Here is a 15774-nt window from a genome sequence, read left to right as displayed (position 1 = left end):
TGGTCGTCGAGTTGGGAGCTGCGCAGGGCGGCGTGCCATCTCGACGAGAGGGTCACGGTATTATTTGTCGGATATTGGTTTTTACATTCCCATAGCATGTGGGGAAGCGATGCTGCCTCAGTCTTACAGACCTTGCAAATGTTACTAGGGTAGGTGTCCGGGTAGATCCTGTGGTAACGTGTTAGTGAGGGGTACGTGTTTGTCTGTAACAGGCGAAGGGTGGTTGCCTCTGCTCTGTTTAGCTTGTGATGAGGGGTGGGGAAGGTTCTTCTGTTGAGATAGAATGATTTCGTGAGGTCGTTGTAGCTGGTGAGGCGATCGCGTTCCGCGGGTGCACCTGCGCTGTCTCCGGCACGGTTGACAAGGCCTCGTGCTACGGAGTGAGCGATCTCGTTGAGGTTGGTGAGGTGCGGATGTACGTCGGCAGCGTGCGCTGGGAACCAGACGAGAGTGATTAGCTTTTCAAGTGAGTGAGGGGCTTGGTTTAGGATGCGTAGCGCTTGTTTTGAAATACGACCTTTGATGTAATTGCTGATTGCCGTGCGGGAATCGCTCAGGATGGTATGGCAGTCCGGATCAAGGGTGGCCAGGGCGATGACCACTTCCTCGGCCGTCTCGGCGTTTTGGGTTACGATGCTGGCGGCATGTTTGAGCAAGCCGCTTACTGTGGTAGCCACGGCGAAGCGGTGCCCGTCTTGATATTCAGCTGCGTCGACGAAGGTGACGCCCGTGGTGTCGCCATAGGCTTTAATGAGGGAGGCAGCCCTTGCCTTCCGACGTTCTTTATCGTAGTCCGGATGCATATTTTTGGGAATAGGATCGGCATGTAGCCAAGTCTGTACGTCGTGTGGAATTGGGTATTTGTCTCCCTGTTGACGGTGGTAGGTGATGCCGAGTTTAGTTCGAAAGTGCCGGCCCGGTTCTGTGAGGGTGGGACGCTCCAGATGAGACCGACGCTGTGCTTCGATTAATTCGTCTAGGCTGTTATGGAGTCCTAATTGGAGTAGAAGTTCAGTGCTGGCGTAGTTTGGCAGTCCTAAGGCTAGCTTGTAGGCGCCGCGTATAATGATGTCCAATTTAGTCTTTTCTGTTTTCTACCAATTATGAAAGGCGGCGACGTATGTGATGTGACAGATGACGAACGACTGAACAAGGCGAATGACGCTTTCTTCCTTCATGCCCTGTCGGCAGTTGGTCACCCGTTTGAGTAACCGCGAAGTATTGGCCGTCTGTCGGAGGATCGTGGATATAGCCGTTGAATTTGCGCCGTTGGCTTCGATGGTCATGCCGAGAACCCGGATAGTGGAGACCACGGGTATGGTTCCACCATCCCTCATGTGGAGTTGGATTTCCTCGTAGCGGCGTTTATGCGTAGATCGTAGTGGTGGGCGTCCACGGAGCGTGGGGAGGTATAAGAGGAGCTCTGACTGGTCGGGGGAACATCGGAGTCCCGTGCCTTCGAGATAATTTTCGACGGCATCGATGGCGTCTTGCAGAGCGGTTTCAGTTTGTCCATCGCTGCCCGTAGTGGTCCAGATGGTAATGTCGTCGGCATTGATTGTGTGTTCTATGCCGTCGAGCTTCTGTAGTTCCTGTGCTAATCCGAGCATGACCAAATTGAACAGCATTGGGGAAATGACAGAGCCTTGTGGGGTTCCCGCGCATCCGAGAGTGAATTTCTCCGATTGAATATCTCCAACCGAGAGGAACGCCCTTCGGTTGGATAGAAAGTCTCGTACGTAGTTGTAGGTGCGCTCGCCGAAGTTTAGTAGGGAGATGCGTTCGAGGATAGTAGAGTGCGCGACACTATCGAAGGCGCGCTCTATATCGAGGGCAAGATCGCCTTGGTGTGTCGGGATTTGTCGTCGAGGATTTCATGCTTGAGTTGGAGCATGGCGTCCTGGGCTGAGAGATGAGCTCTAAAGCCGATGATTGAGTACGGGTATGCGGACGCATCTTCGAGGTGAGAGTTTATGCGGGTAAGGAGTGCATGCTCCATAACCTTGCCGACGCACGAGGTTAACGAGATGGGGCGGAGATTGGCAAGGCTAGATGGCTTGCGAGGTTTTGGAATTATAATTATCAATGCCAGGAACATTAAAATAATTTTAACATTTACAAACGTTAAGCTTCATTAGCCAAGTGTTACACCAAACAGAAATAAGTTCTAGATTCATAATGATTCGATCTAATAATTATCTTTCTTGCATTATGAATCCTTACCAACTAGCTCAGCTTTCTGTTGTTCTAAGCTTCATTTCTAGCACTCTGAAAAGTTTTCCTTGTTCTCCTACTCAACTGCACAATCCTGCGTCTTAGCTTCCTTAATTGCGTTGCGTATCTTCCACGCTAGAACTATGGCGTGGTTTACACGTAATCGTGTCGCCCCATTAGAAGTTCAAATGATGTGCGGCTTCCTTCAACCATCAACTAGACATGCCAAGAGGATTTGTGCTATTCTTTCCGCTTAATCGTGGCGCCAAGTTAGGTTTTCCCAAGAGAGTTTAAAGGCCCGTTGTGCAGTACCGGGAAGCGTTCGCCATTGTAACCGCCTTTACGCCGATAGGAAAAGGTCAGCCGAGACCCATGTGGAATTCTGAATTCTTGCCTTCAGCTGTTATTTCTATACTTTACATATATTGGTAACTTAATTCTGGTACACTCGACAGACCACATTGATCTTCTGTCATGAATGTAGAGGAAAAGTAAGTATTGAAAGTAAAAGCAAAGATAATACCTGGAGGGAAGCGTTATTATTGTTGTGTAAAGAAGTGTCATCGTGGCCCTGATGTGAGCTTACAATGTGCCAGAACTTTCTAGGATTCGTTTTTAGGACAAAATGTAAGTCAGAAGTGAGTATTTATGCTTAGCTGAACACAGAGCTGAACAGTAAATTTTAAGCTGTCATTGTATGTGTCCCAAGCTGCTTACTTGCGCAAGCATTTATCACTATTGTATTGGCATTTCTTCCTGTTTTGCCGTAAGTGTAGGCATCTGGGGAACCATGGGTTAGATTTATCCTTGATTATCTTAATGAGAGGGAGGTACTGGTTAACCTAGGAGGACATCTTATTCCTGAAGAGTACGCAATTCTGAGGCACTGACCGACTATGAAATGAAGGTAACAGCACGTGGGAAAATAATGTATCTAAATAGAAACCGCATGGTAAAATATAATGACATCACCAAACACTACAGCTTAGGGAGGCAGCATTACCGCCCACCACACTCCTTATTAAATAAACTGCAGGCGACATCATGGCGCCTACCACAAACAAACACCTTCCCAAACCCAATCGCTTATAATCATTGTTACGCAGAGCTTTACTCAGATAGACGTAAAGACTGTTATCAGCGGGCGGACCTCAGACACATAATCTGGGCTTGCCCCAACAAAATGGAGGGGCCAAACAACTCATATACGAACGCGGAGCAGTGGGAGCGGCGCTGCTCAGTTCACACAGCGGGCACCAACTACAAGTCATCAGCTAAGCCGAAGATGCCGCTAGGACGCAAGGGTTCCTGGCCTTTATCTAAGGGAAGGGAGATAAACTCCTCCTACACTTGCCCTTTTCAATAAAGTTTTTTTCTATCTCTCTGATTAGCAATTCACAACGTTCTAATTCGCTTTATGATAACCACGCATTTTTAGTGGCAAATCCTGTAAAAGGTGACGGTGGGTTTATATTTACTTCCGTAAGGAATGATCATTAAAACCATTTATAGATACAATTTGGTCAACTGTCTCAGGGGTAGTTCCGAGAATTAAATCTTAGCTATTATTACCCCATGTAGGATGCCGTAACACCTGAAACAGATTTGCTGTCTTCAAGGAAAGAAGAAACCTGGTCGCGTTTACGCACAAGGCTTCGAATATTAGTGAATGATGATAATACCGGTGGAAAGGCTTTTAAGACACGTCTTGCCCTTGAGCGATCCACTAATGAATAACCTTGTTAGTAGCGATATCCACTATGCGTGTATTTTGTCTATGCGTAGCCTGTGCACCATCAGAGGGAACTGTTATTTCTGGGTCTTCGCGAATGCAATGAGCTGCCTTCTTGCCTGCCGTATAGAGGCACAGAAATCTTCACTGATAGAAAATGCCGTTCCGTTGAGTTTGCGTGCAGACGTAGGAATGCTTTCTTTGTCCTTCAAAGAGGTTGATTTTGCTATTATTGGCTTGCGTTTATCGTCAATAAACCTGCCTAGTCTATGAACTCGTTCAAAATGGTTGTTTCCACCGTAATTTGAAGCTTTTCTAAGCAGAAATTTATTATTATTTTTTAGATGGTACCCAGTCTTCGATAGGGGCGTTTTCAATTGCAAAAAAAAAATAAAACTTTAGAGCGTCCCATCTGATTTTCAGCGCTATCACACCTAGACGAAATGCCAGACAACTGGCCAATAATACTTCACAAGTTAGTTGTAGTTGAGACAGTATCAAATTTTTGCTGTGCAAATTGGCTGCCTGCTTCCAAAGCGGAAATTCTGGCATTCAGAGGCTTTATTTCATTTTCGGCGGCTGCACGCCTCTCCTCATTTGATATAAATTTGACAAGTAAGTTATCCTGCCCTGTCTGTCTCAAGTTTAGAAATTGTTTCTATGGCTGAAGCGACAGCGTCTGCCTGCGCCTTGTTCATGGGACCTGGATTAAATAAGCAGTAGACCAGATAAACAAGAGCACAAACGATTTTTAAAAAGCGAGGCGTCGGTTGAATAGAACAAACAATTGTGATGGGCGTGACATCGCGATAAGACAGTAATTACTACACCCAATACAAAGTGTGGCAGTCAGGTAGCTAACCTGTGACAGCGGTGTTAAGGGCAGCATGTTTGCTTCTATGTCGAGTCCCAAGTAGATCGTTGCCGATTGGCGATGTTGTACTTCTGTGGCCATTCCAGGCGAGACAAAGCAATGATCAGGTTGTGAGCACAAAAAGACGGTTTCGTCAAGATATGACTCCAGGGAACCCCTGACTGTATATTTGCGGACCCATTCGTTCCCTTGCGCGCAAATATACAGTCAACTCCGGGCCATTCAACGAGCCGAGGAGGTGGCCAGGCACCTCCTGACCACCATCCCTCAGTGAAATTTATTTTCACTTAAATAATGTTATTTCTCTCTCTCTCTCGTTGAATTAGACCAAGTGGCGGCGCTGGATAGCTGCTGACGTGAGCCAAACGGCTTAGTATGAGGTCGCCCAGTCGAAGACGGAAAGTTTGTCGCACGAATGGATCCGGCAGGAACCGTGCGCCGATGGGCACATCAGGGAAGGCCATTCTGGACAGGTGCCATTGGGAAATAGTTGTCTGCAACGGAGCGGTCAGTAGCATATTCCGAAGGTAACCACTGTCTGTAACAACAAAGGTTGTATGTGCGGCATACTTGCTTCGATGCCAAGCCCCCTGTACGATGCAACATTGCCCAAAGCACCAGTTCTTCGGCAATGGGTCGAGCTAGACGTTGCTTGCTAGCGTGCTGGTTAAAAAAAAAGACCTGCAGTGGTCTGTACTAATAAGAAAATATACACTTTTAGAAGAAAAAAAAACAAGCAACCAAAACGGATGTTGGCACAGGCGCATGGTTAAACATGAATGAATATGACAAAAATCTCAATTATTTTAAAGAAAGATCCTGATAGTTTTATCTACAAATTGGTGAAACCAACGCAGAAGTCACGTTTTTTAAATGAAAAAGAAAAAGGCTACAGAAATGCTGACAATTGTCTACTAATCCGCACGCATTGCTTGGCTCGGCTGCGACTTTGCTTTTACTTACTTTCTCTTACTTGCTTATGCGCGTCTACCCATGACATTTCCGGGGGCAAAGAATGAGTCCGATTTTCTCGCCGCGTCCGGTTCCTTCAAGCTATCGCACTAATTGACAGGAAACGCCGAGCACAAGCCTGCCTCGACGGAGCACAGCTGCGGAAACGGAACACCAGCTGCAACTGTAGCGCGTGAGATGCTGCGTCAGGGGAGAGTGTATCGCCTCGAAGCTATGTCACCCTCGGTGTATAGTTATCGCAAGCCTGCGTTATGCGGGCGTTCCATGTCCGCCTGAGGTCTCACCTGCGTTCTAACTGCTCCGCCTAGCTAAGGCCCAATGAAAATGCGACAAGCGTCTCAACGCGCTCGCTTGCCCACGAGTTCATAACTCAAAGGAAGCTCAGCAGCATTCAATTGAACATTGGGCCACCCAAAAATCTCAAGGTGGCCCACCCCCAAATTTAAGCAAGTCCACCCCCAAGTTTCAACTTGGCTCAACCCCACATTTCAGTTGTCCAAACCCCAAATTTCAATTTGGCTCACCACGAAAGTGAAGCTGGCTCACCACCATATTTCAGTTGGGCCAGCCCTCCCCCTAAACTTCAAGTTGGCCCACCCCTTAATTTAAGTTGGCCCACATGCAAATTTCAAGTTAGTCCACCGCCAATGTAAGGTTGCTCATGTAGAAATTTGAAGCTGGCCCGCCCACAAATTTAGGTTGGTCCTACCCACAATAAAGGTGTCCCACACCCAAATTTTAAGTTAATCCAAACTCAAATTTCAGTTTGCCCCCACCCCACCAAATTTCAAGTTGGGGCACCCGTCATATAAGTTGCCTTATGCCTCAATTTCAGTTGGCCCATCCCCAAATTTCAAGTAGGCCCACACCCAAATTTAAGTTGGACGTCCTCCAAATTTTTAGTTGACCCACTCCCGAATTTAGCCTTGACCCACCCCTGCTATTAGCTTCTCCATGCATTTTCTATGTAGCCTGTGTGTCTCTATGGGTATTCTCTTTTTCATTTTTTTCTTTGGATTATTCCTTTGAATCCGGTAGCTACACAAATACACTATTATAACGAATAAATGTCTTAACTTTGCAAATTACGCATTTTTCTGTAGATACAAGGCTTTACATGTTTCGTGGGATACAGCTGGAGTACTCTCCACTAAATTCTTACGCATTAATATGAGAGTGCTGTAAGGAGTGTGGTGGTTGTAAGTGTAAACTGGATGAAGGGTTACATAACTGTGATGATGTGGATAGTGGCGTGTGGCGGAGAGAAGAAGAAGAGAATTGGTGATGGTGATTGCGAAGGAAGACCACGTGCCACGGACAAGGAAGCGGCGCGAGAGCGTGAGAGCGAGCGGCAGCCTCGAACGTCGGCTCGCAGAACGGCGGTTCAAGGCTCGGGTGCTGACAACTGGGTGTCCTGCTGCCTTGCGGACCTGGTCGGAGATCCCGCTCGTGGCTGGGCTTTCCTGCGCACCAGCGGCCTGCTGTTCTAGCGGCCTGGTGCAGTACTTTCTGCTGGGGACCGCGACGCCTCAGCTTTCCGAGCCTGATGACTGGCGACCGGGTGTCCTGCTACCGTGTAGACCTGGTCGTAGATCCCGCTCGTGGGTCTTCTCTCCTGTGCACCATCGGCCTGCTTCTATGGCGGCCTGGTGCAGTGGTTCCTGCTGACCACCGAGGCACCTGAGCTACCTGTCCGCCGACCGAGCCCGCAGTTCTAGCGGCCGAGGCGTTACAAGCCAGGCGTTACTGGCCAGTTGCAGCAGTGGCCTGGTGCTCTACCTGCCTGCTGTGGTCCCCTCCTTCCACGTCACGACAAGGTACGGCGTGGTGGTGACGGCGTAGGACGTGGCCGTCGTAACACCACACCAGCTGAGGTGGTGCGTGACAGCACGGCGACGTAGCCACAACAACCACCATCACGGGCACCACTACAACGACGCACACGGGCGAGTGGTGACGCATGAGTGCAAGGCACATCTTTATATAGAAAGACAAATGACTTCTGAACTCTAGCCCGCGTACATGTAAATTGTCTGTATCGTGTTAGCGTGTGTGTATAAAATCTGCGTTTCGTGTAAAAAGCTCCCGACGGCCGTGTCATTATTAAAAGGATCTTGGGCCCACTGAATACCAGGAATTAGGGACATTTCGTACAGTTTCCTTTTTTCGCCACCACGTGGCGTATCGACCTTAAAGAATTCGAAATTCCCGCTGTGACGTATGCTATGACGCTCAACTAAAGAAAGCGCAATAAGAAGAAACACACCCTGAAGCTGCCGCGTCACCTCGGTGCTTGGAAACGAGCGCGCTTGTGTATCAGCGTTATCTCGAAGACGGCCAGCTACTTGCTCTACTGACAATGAATCGACGGTTTTGCTAGACACCTGGCCAGAAAGCTCGTCCGCATTTTGGAGAGATGTCTGGCCAAGATATTTATTTATTTATTTATTTATTTATAGATACTGCGATCTGAAGTCAGATCATAGCAGGGTGGGTGTACATTGAAATATGGAAGCATGTAAACACATACAAAATTCATCAAATATGCAGGCATTTTTCAAACACTGGTGAAGAATGCAAAAAAAAACATACAAGTGAATATACAAGCAAATAACTCACATAAATTCATAATGTTTGCAAGCATTTTTCAAACATTGATAAGGAATTCTGCGTAACAATCTCAGAATTAAGATTATTCCAGTCTGTTATTGTCCTAGGAAAAAAAGAATATTTGAAAACGTTATTCCGTGCGTTCAAGGGAGTTATTGATAAAGCGTGCCTTCGTCTTGTGTTATAGCCTGATGAGTAAGTGAAAAACTTGGAAGTGTTAATGTTATAATGGCCGTTTACAAGTTGAAAGAGGAACTTTAATCGGCAGATACGGTTGCGCACAGTCACCGGGGGTAATCCACTGCGTCTTGCGAGCTCACTAACAGACGCACGGCCATATGAATTAAAAACAAACCTAACTACCTTATGCTGTACACGTTCCAGTTTTTTAATATTGGTTAAAGTGAATAGGTCCCAAATAATTACGGCATATTCCAACAATGGACGAATGTAGGAATTGTACGCCAATAAACGAACACTAGAGGTAGATGATTTTAGTGAACGCCTCAAGAAAAACAGTTTACGCAAAGAATTTGCAATAACAGTATCTATGTGCTTCGTCCAGGAAAGCTCATTGGTTATCCATAGCCCCAAATATTTGTACCCTGTTACCTCTAATAGAGATATGTTGTCAACACTATATGCAAATTGAAGAGGTTTTTTCTTATGTGTGACTCTCATAAAAACAGTTTTTTCAAAATTAATAGACATTTGCCATTGTTCGCACCAAGCAACGACCTTTGCCAGGTCATTATTTAGACGCACCTGATCATCAACAGAAGATATCTTTTCATACAAAATACACTCATCTGCATAAAGTTTCACGGAAACTGAAAGATCTACTACAATGTCATTAATAAATAATAGAAAAAAAGTGGTCCCAAAACAGATCCCTGGGGGACGCCAGACGCAACATCCGCATTGTTAGAAGAAGTATTGTTTAAGGTGACGAATTGGTGTCTGTTAGTAAGGTAGGCTCTGTACCAAGTAAGTAACTGGTCATTTTTTATATAATACCCTAATTTATGCATTAATTTGTTATGTGACACCTTGTCAAATGCTTTGCGAAAATCCATGAACACAATATCTGTTTGCTTCCCTTCATTAATCGCCTGAGCGAGATCGTGCACAGTCTCAACTAATTGAGTACATGTAGAAAACCTACGTCTGAAACCATGTTGGACATCTGTAAGTACCTTATGCTCTTCTAAGAAACCTATTATATGTTTATGAATTATATGCTCTAAAATTTTGCATGATGTAGATGTAAGAGATACTGGTCGGTAATTCTCTATGTGTGTTTTTTTCCCGGATTTATGCAAAGGTTTGATTTCGGCCGTCCTCCAGTCATCCGGTAGGGAACCATCGCGTAATGATCTGGTGAATATGACATACAGGTACTTAGCACACCATTCTGCATAACGCTTTAAAAACGGATTTGGTATATTATCTGGTCCTGGTGACTTTTTAGTATCAACGTTCAAGAGCAAATTAAAATTAAAAACACCGCTCTCAGAAATAACAACATCAGATATAGCAGGAAGCGATGTAGAAAAGTTGGGAAGGGAACCATTATCTTTGGTAAATACCGACTGGAAAAATTTGTTAAAAGCAGAACAAACGACAGTCTCATCACTTACACATTTGCCGTCTATCATGAAACCACTGGTGGAAGAAGATTTAGGTGCAATTTGGCGCCAAAATCTCTCGGGAGATGTTTTAATAAATGAAGGCAGAATCGTTCCGTAATATTTTTCTTTGTCGCAAATTATTTTCTGTTTTAGTTGTTCAGAAGTGTCTTCCACAATAGATTTTAAAGTTACATTTGTTCTTGATTTCGTTTTTAACCTTTTAAGCCTTCGCTGTAAGCGTAAGGTCTCACGAGAAATCCATGGGTTACGGTGCACAGAGGGTTTTGCAATTTTGGGAACAAAACGGTGAATACATTCAGAGACAATTTCCCTAAAGGAAAGCCATAACTCATTTATATTACAAGTGCTGTTTCTGAAGTAATCGAAGTAGAATGCAAGCATATCTAGAATAGATTCATCATCAGCACGAGAAAAATTGGGAAACAAGTGAACACAGTTTTGGCGATCAGGGTAGACATTTGACAAGCTCAACAGGACAGCTTTGTGATCAGAAATCCCATTTGTGACTTCACAGGTTATCGCATTTCGGATAGTACCACTTAAGAAAATTAGGTCTAGAATTGAGCCTACGGCTCCTTGTACTCTCGTGAAATTATTTACCATTTGCAGCAAGTCAAACGCGAATACAATATCAAAGATTGTGTTATCAACACTGTGGGCAGAATACAATGAAAAGGTGTGCCAATCGATGTTTGCTAAATTAAAGTCCCCTGCAAGTAGTATTCTGTCATCAGATTTTACATGGCAGTGCATATATTCCCTCAAGTTTTCAAGTACCACAGCAGAAGAGTTTGGAGGCCTATAAAAAAGCCAAGGATGAAGCGGACCTTGTTTATGTATGCTTTGCAAAAGACAGCTTCAATATCTTGCGCATCGGGCATTCTAAAAAGTTGTATTGCCGATTTATACAAAATAGCCACTCCTCCACCTCTTCTGTCGCGGTCACACCGAAAGACCTTATAGCCGTTAGGAACAAATTCACTGTCAAATATTTCACTGCTCAACCACGTCTCCGTAAGCATGGCAACGTCTGCGTCATGTGAGAAAAGCATGACGGCTAAAGCATGACGGCTAAGATAAAGGCTCCCGCGAAGATTCTGTTGAATATACATACTTTTTCCTCAGGCGGAATTTTTATTTGTGCACCACTGCGGCCACGGTCTTGCATGTACGTCAGGTTTTTGTTTCATGGGTTTCCTATAGAACTGGCGTGATCCATTGCTTAAGAGGAAGCTTTAGCTCGAGCCTATCTTCGATGCCGGATTCTGAAATACAATTAAAATGCAGGAATGCTTTTATGAGAAAACCGCTGAACCGATTTGAATGAAATCTGTTGCATTAAGAGGGAAAGTTAAATTGCAGAGACTGCAGCAAATAGAATTTTCGTTTATATAGTGTAATGTTTTCAAAGAATCGCAGGATGTTCGTAAATTTGAAAAAAAATAGAAGCATGAAGTTTCCAAATCCGCAACTCAACCATTAAAAACAAATATGGCATTTCTATAAACTGACCCTACCCCGTTGGAGCATCAAAAGCGAAAAAAGTTTTTTGCTTTACCTTAAATCTTACGTGAATTTGTTATAATGTTTGGAAAGGTTTTGCAAATGCAACATTCACAACATAGTGGTATATTTCAGGATGATGTATGATATATGATTGCTATCCGCTTTCGATGTACTTTTAGGTGCAGTTTACAGAATTCCGATATCATTTTTAGCTGCTGAGCTACATAGCTCTATACGCCAGGTTTTCTTTCTCGAAATTTGGCAATTCTTTAAAATTTGACGTAACAAAAGTAGACAGCCTATAATAAAATATCCCTTTCTGCAATCACTGCACTTTAACTTTTTTTTTCTAAATTCAACATAACTCATCAAATTTGGTGCATTGGTTGCTCTGAGAAACTATTTCCGATTTCCCATGTATTTCGATAGGAGCCCCCAAGCTCAATGTTCCCCCTAAGTTCGAGGTTGAATAATATACTTGTTGGCAAGATACGTTTGTAAACGTGTGATCGTGGCCTAATGAGCTAGAGCACTGGCGTACTGAGCTGAACGGCAGAGGATATGTTTGCAAAGCGTCTTAGGAAGGAATAGGAGAAAAGAAAGGGAGAAGGCTGGTATGTTATTCAGAAGCGTGTCTGGTTGGCTAAAAATTACTAAATGCGTTGGTCGTCATACCACCTTCCGTTCCATCAGCGTAATTTCTATTTCATTCCGCTAGTATTGTGCTATTATTGTCAATCAATCGAGATTAGAACACCGGTGTCATGACATTGTATTCCGTCGCCTTCCTTCAAGCCACTGGACTCCATGCACGGCTATAGTGTGACCTCAACGGATGGACATGTACATACGCACCTCCTAATCTTATCATCATCATTCATCGCTCTTTTTATCCCCTCCCCCCTTCCCCAGTGTAGAGTAGCACGCCAGAGCAAACTGACGCTCAAGCCGACCTCTCTGCCTTTCTTCAAATAAACCTCTCTCTCTTGTATTCCGTCGCAATTATTTATCGCCATCACTTCAGAATCATCTCATCGTCGTCATGCCGCCGTCCTTATATGCCTTCGTCGTTCTATCGACATCATTCCTACCTCGTAATTCCATCGTCGTCACTGCATGCACCGTCGGCCTGCGGTCCTTGTTCTACCATCGTGAGGTAATATTGGCGAGCGATGGTCACAACAAAGCGGGTCAATTAGGGAGACAGTGCATGGCCGCATATATCCGAATCACTTGAAACATCAGGGGAAACACGACGGATTCTAAATAAAGGTGTCTTAGCTAACACGGCGTGTCGCTTCTTGCTCGCTAGATTGTGTGAATGTTAATCGCATTAACTTCGATAATCATCTTAACATGGGTTCTGCAGGAATGCTTTCGTCTTCGCGACACTAACGAACTCTTTATTTATTTATTTATTTCAAAATACCTTACAGGCCCCATGAGGGGCATTGAGTAAGGGGGGCATTACTGCAAGACAGTTTTACACATGAATTCCAAAACTCGAGGACCACAAAAATGAGCAGAAATCATCGTCGCAAAACAGGATACAAATGAAGAAGACGCGTTAGCATACGAAACATCAGCCAAATATTAGCACGCATACTGCTCGCGCACATATCGAATATCGTGTAAAAATGTGTATTTCAAAGTATCAAAGAAAAAAAAACAATACAAACAATACGTTGATAAACAGAAATAACAGCTCAAGGTAGTGTACAAAATGCCAGATAAATATTACCAAGCACATTGTTCACGCATATAATCAAACATTGTGTAAGAAAAGTTTATTTAAAGCATGAATAGGAAACAATAGTCAACGTGACGTTACATACAAATAGAGAGCATGGCATACAGAATGACACATTTTTAGGACAGAAACTGCAAGTTCAGGAGTTTCCTAAATTAATCGCTGTCCGTTTGCATGACAGCGCTGTCAGGGAGGGAATTCCACAAGCGGAAGGCTCGTGGCAAAGCCGACAAATTAAATGCATCAGTGTTTCCGTAGATGCGAGTGAAACTTAAATCATTATTCAGTCGTCGTGATATGCAACTTGCACGTTCCAGCAGCAAAGACGATGACTTCAATTGAGGAACATATTTATGGAACAAAGACAGCAGTGCCACGTCACGACGACTACTTAGTGCAGGAAGCGAAAGGTCAAGTTTGATTCGAGTTATGCTTGACTGCCTATTGTAATTGCGGGAAATTATACTACTAGCTCGGTTTTGGATGGCTTCTAACATGCAGCTTAGGCACTCGTGATGAGGAGACCAAATCTGGGACGCGAACTCGAGCTGTGGACGGACGAACGTCAGGAAGGCTAACTTGCGGATGTCAGATGGAGAATTGCGTAGGTTGCGACGAATGTACCCTAGTGTTTTTGAACCATTAGCGCATATGTTTGTTATATGAGAGGCCCAGGAAAAATTTGGTGCGAGATGAACGCCTAGATATTTGTACACTGAAGCTTCGGATACTAGATCCGCATTTATATAATAAGTTCCCAGCCTATTAACATTGTTCCCAGCCTATTAACACCTCGAATTCCTAGAGGTGATCATGCTCAGGCATGTGATGGACGACCCGAAGTTTGATGGAGGTAGCGGAATGATTTCGACAGCGGCGCCGCCAATCGACAAGGGGAAACACATTTGAATGGGTGGGAATAGCGGCGAAAGGCACACTTCATGAGTTGCTAGACATCACAGATTTGAATCAACCTGACAAAGAGTTAGAAATATATATGCATTGCAGTCGCGTTGAAGAAATTGAAAAACTATTGGATTGGTGCGAGACTCGCTGCAAAAACATTCATTAGACTGTCTCAGGTACCCGAGCTATCCTTAACGGAAATCAATGAGATGAGTTTCGATAGAGCTCGTTACATTTTTCAAGAGCGGAAGACGTGCCTAGTGGCAGAGTCGACTGTAATATTTTGTTGCTTCACAAAAATATCTAGATTTTAGGCGCGATCATCTTAAAGGAAAAACTAAAATTACGTAAGTTTTCAAGAATTACTTAGAGTACCTCGATAAAATTGTAGCAAATAAAATCTGAAAAGTTCGTTTGCAACTTTTTTGTATCTTAAGGCACAGGGCTGGTTTCCAGTAATTTTCTTCGTTATATTTTCAACCGAGTTGAATATTCTGCCGTAGGTTAATTCACAATTAGCCTAACTAATTAAACTGAGACTTTCAAGTGTATATTGTTCTTAGACAAATGCTTTAAGTCTACGCGGATGCTGCAAAATTTCTCAGCATTGGGGAGGGGAATATGAAAAACAAAATAGAAATGCAGAGCACTTTATTGCCTCAGTAAATGTTTATCTGGAAAGCTATTTCCACTCGATAAGTGGCTCAACCCTCGTGTTCGCAGCCTTGTATATGTTTTTGAAAGCACTAGGTGCGTTGTCTGCGAATTTACCTGAATAAGCAAGCAGATCATACTTTAATCTGGGCGGAGAAAACAAAACAAGGAAGGCATACGTTGTAGATGCACTGTACTGAAACACAATTAGACAAAGTCTAAATTTGCATATATTGCTAAACAAGGATGCCTAAATTGTCTATTGAAAAATTGACATCATTAAATTGAAGCCGAATAAAGCAATAAAAATGCCATGTTCAATGTGAAAATATGATGAGTGTTAGCCTTGTGGGTCAACAATTTCTGTTTAATGAAAAAAAAAAACTTCTAGTGGGCGTGTATTATCGTATTCCTGAAAGCCAGTAACCAGCGTACCTAAATTTACATTCGCGCCAAAATTATTGGCTCGAGTTCCATCGCCGTAGGTACATCCGAATGACTATGTGAGATTCAAAAGTGAGATTAAATGGCGGCCGCGGCGTGTACGGTAGTGTTCACCTATGCCTTTGCTATATTATGTTGTCGAACTCTTTAAAGCACGAGCATGGTGATCAACCGATGTGATTTTCCACAACTTCATCCCTAAATGTAAGCCGGGGTTCTGCCACTCCCGGTGGTTGTTAGCCTGATCCCTCCCTATTTTCTTAACTGTTGATTGTATGGTTTGTTTTCATACCAAATATTCACATAATAATCTGTGCGTGTTCGGCTAGTAATGAAATGTTTATTTCTCTCACAGTTGAATTAACAAGTAACCAGCAAGAAGGGATGCAGGGTAAAAACCTGCTTTCATGCAGCTTGAAGACCACTCGGCGGCCGTTGATCACATGACAGTATTTTCACA

Source organism: Dermacentor silvarum, chromosome 5 (assembly GCF_013339745.2).
Source record: "Dermacentor silvarum isolate Dsil-2018 chromosome 5, BIME_Dsil_1.4, whole genome shotgun sequence".
In the NCBI taxonomy this organism is placed as follows: domain Eukaryota; kingdom Metazoa; phylum Arthropoda; class Arachnida; order Ixodida; family Ixodidae; genus Dermacentor; species Dermacentor silvarum.
Note: the sequence above shows the minus strand (reverse complement) of the source record.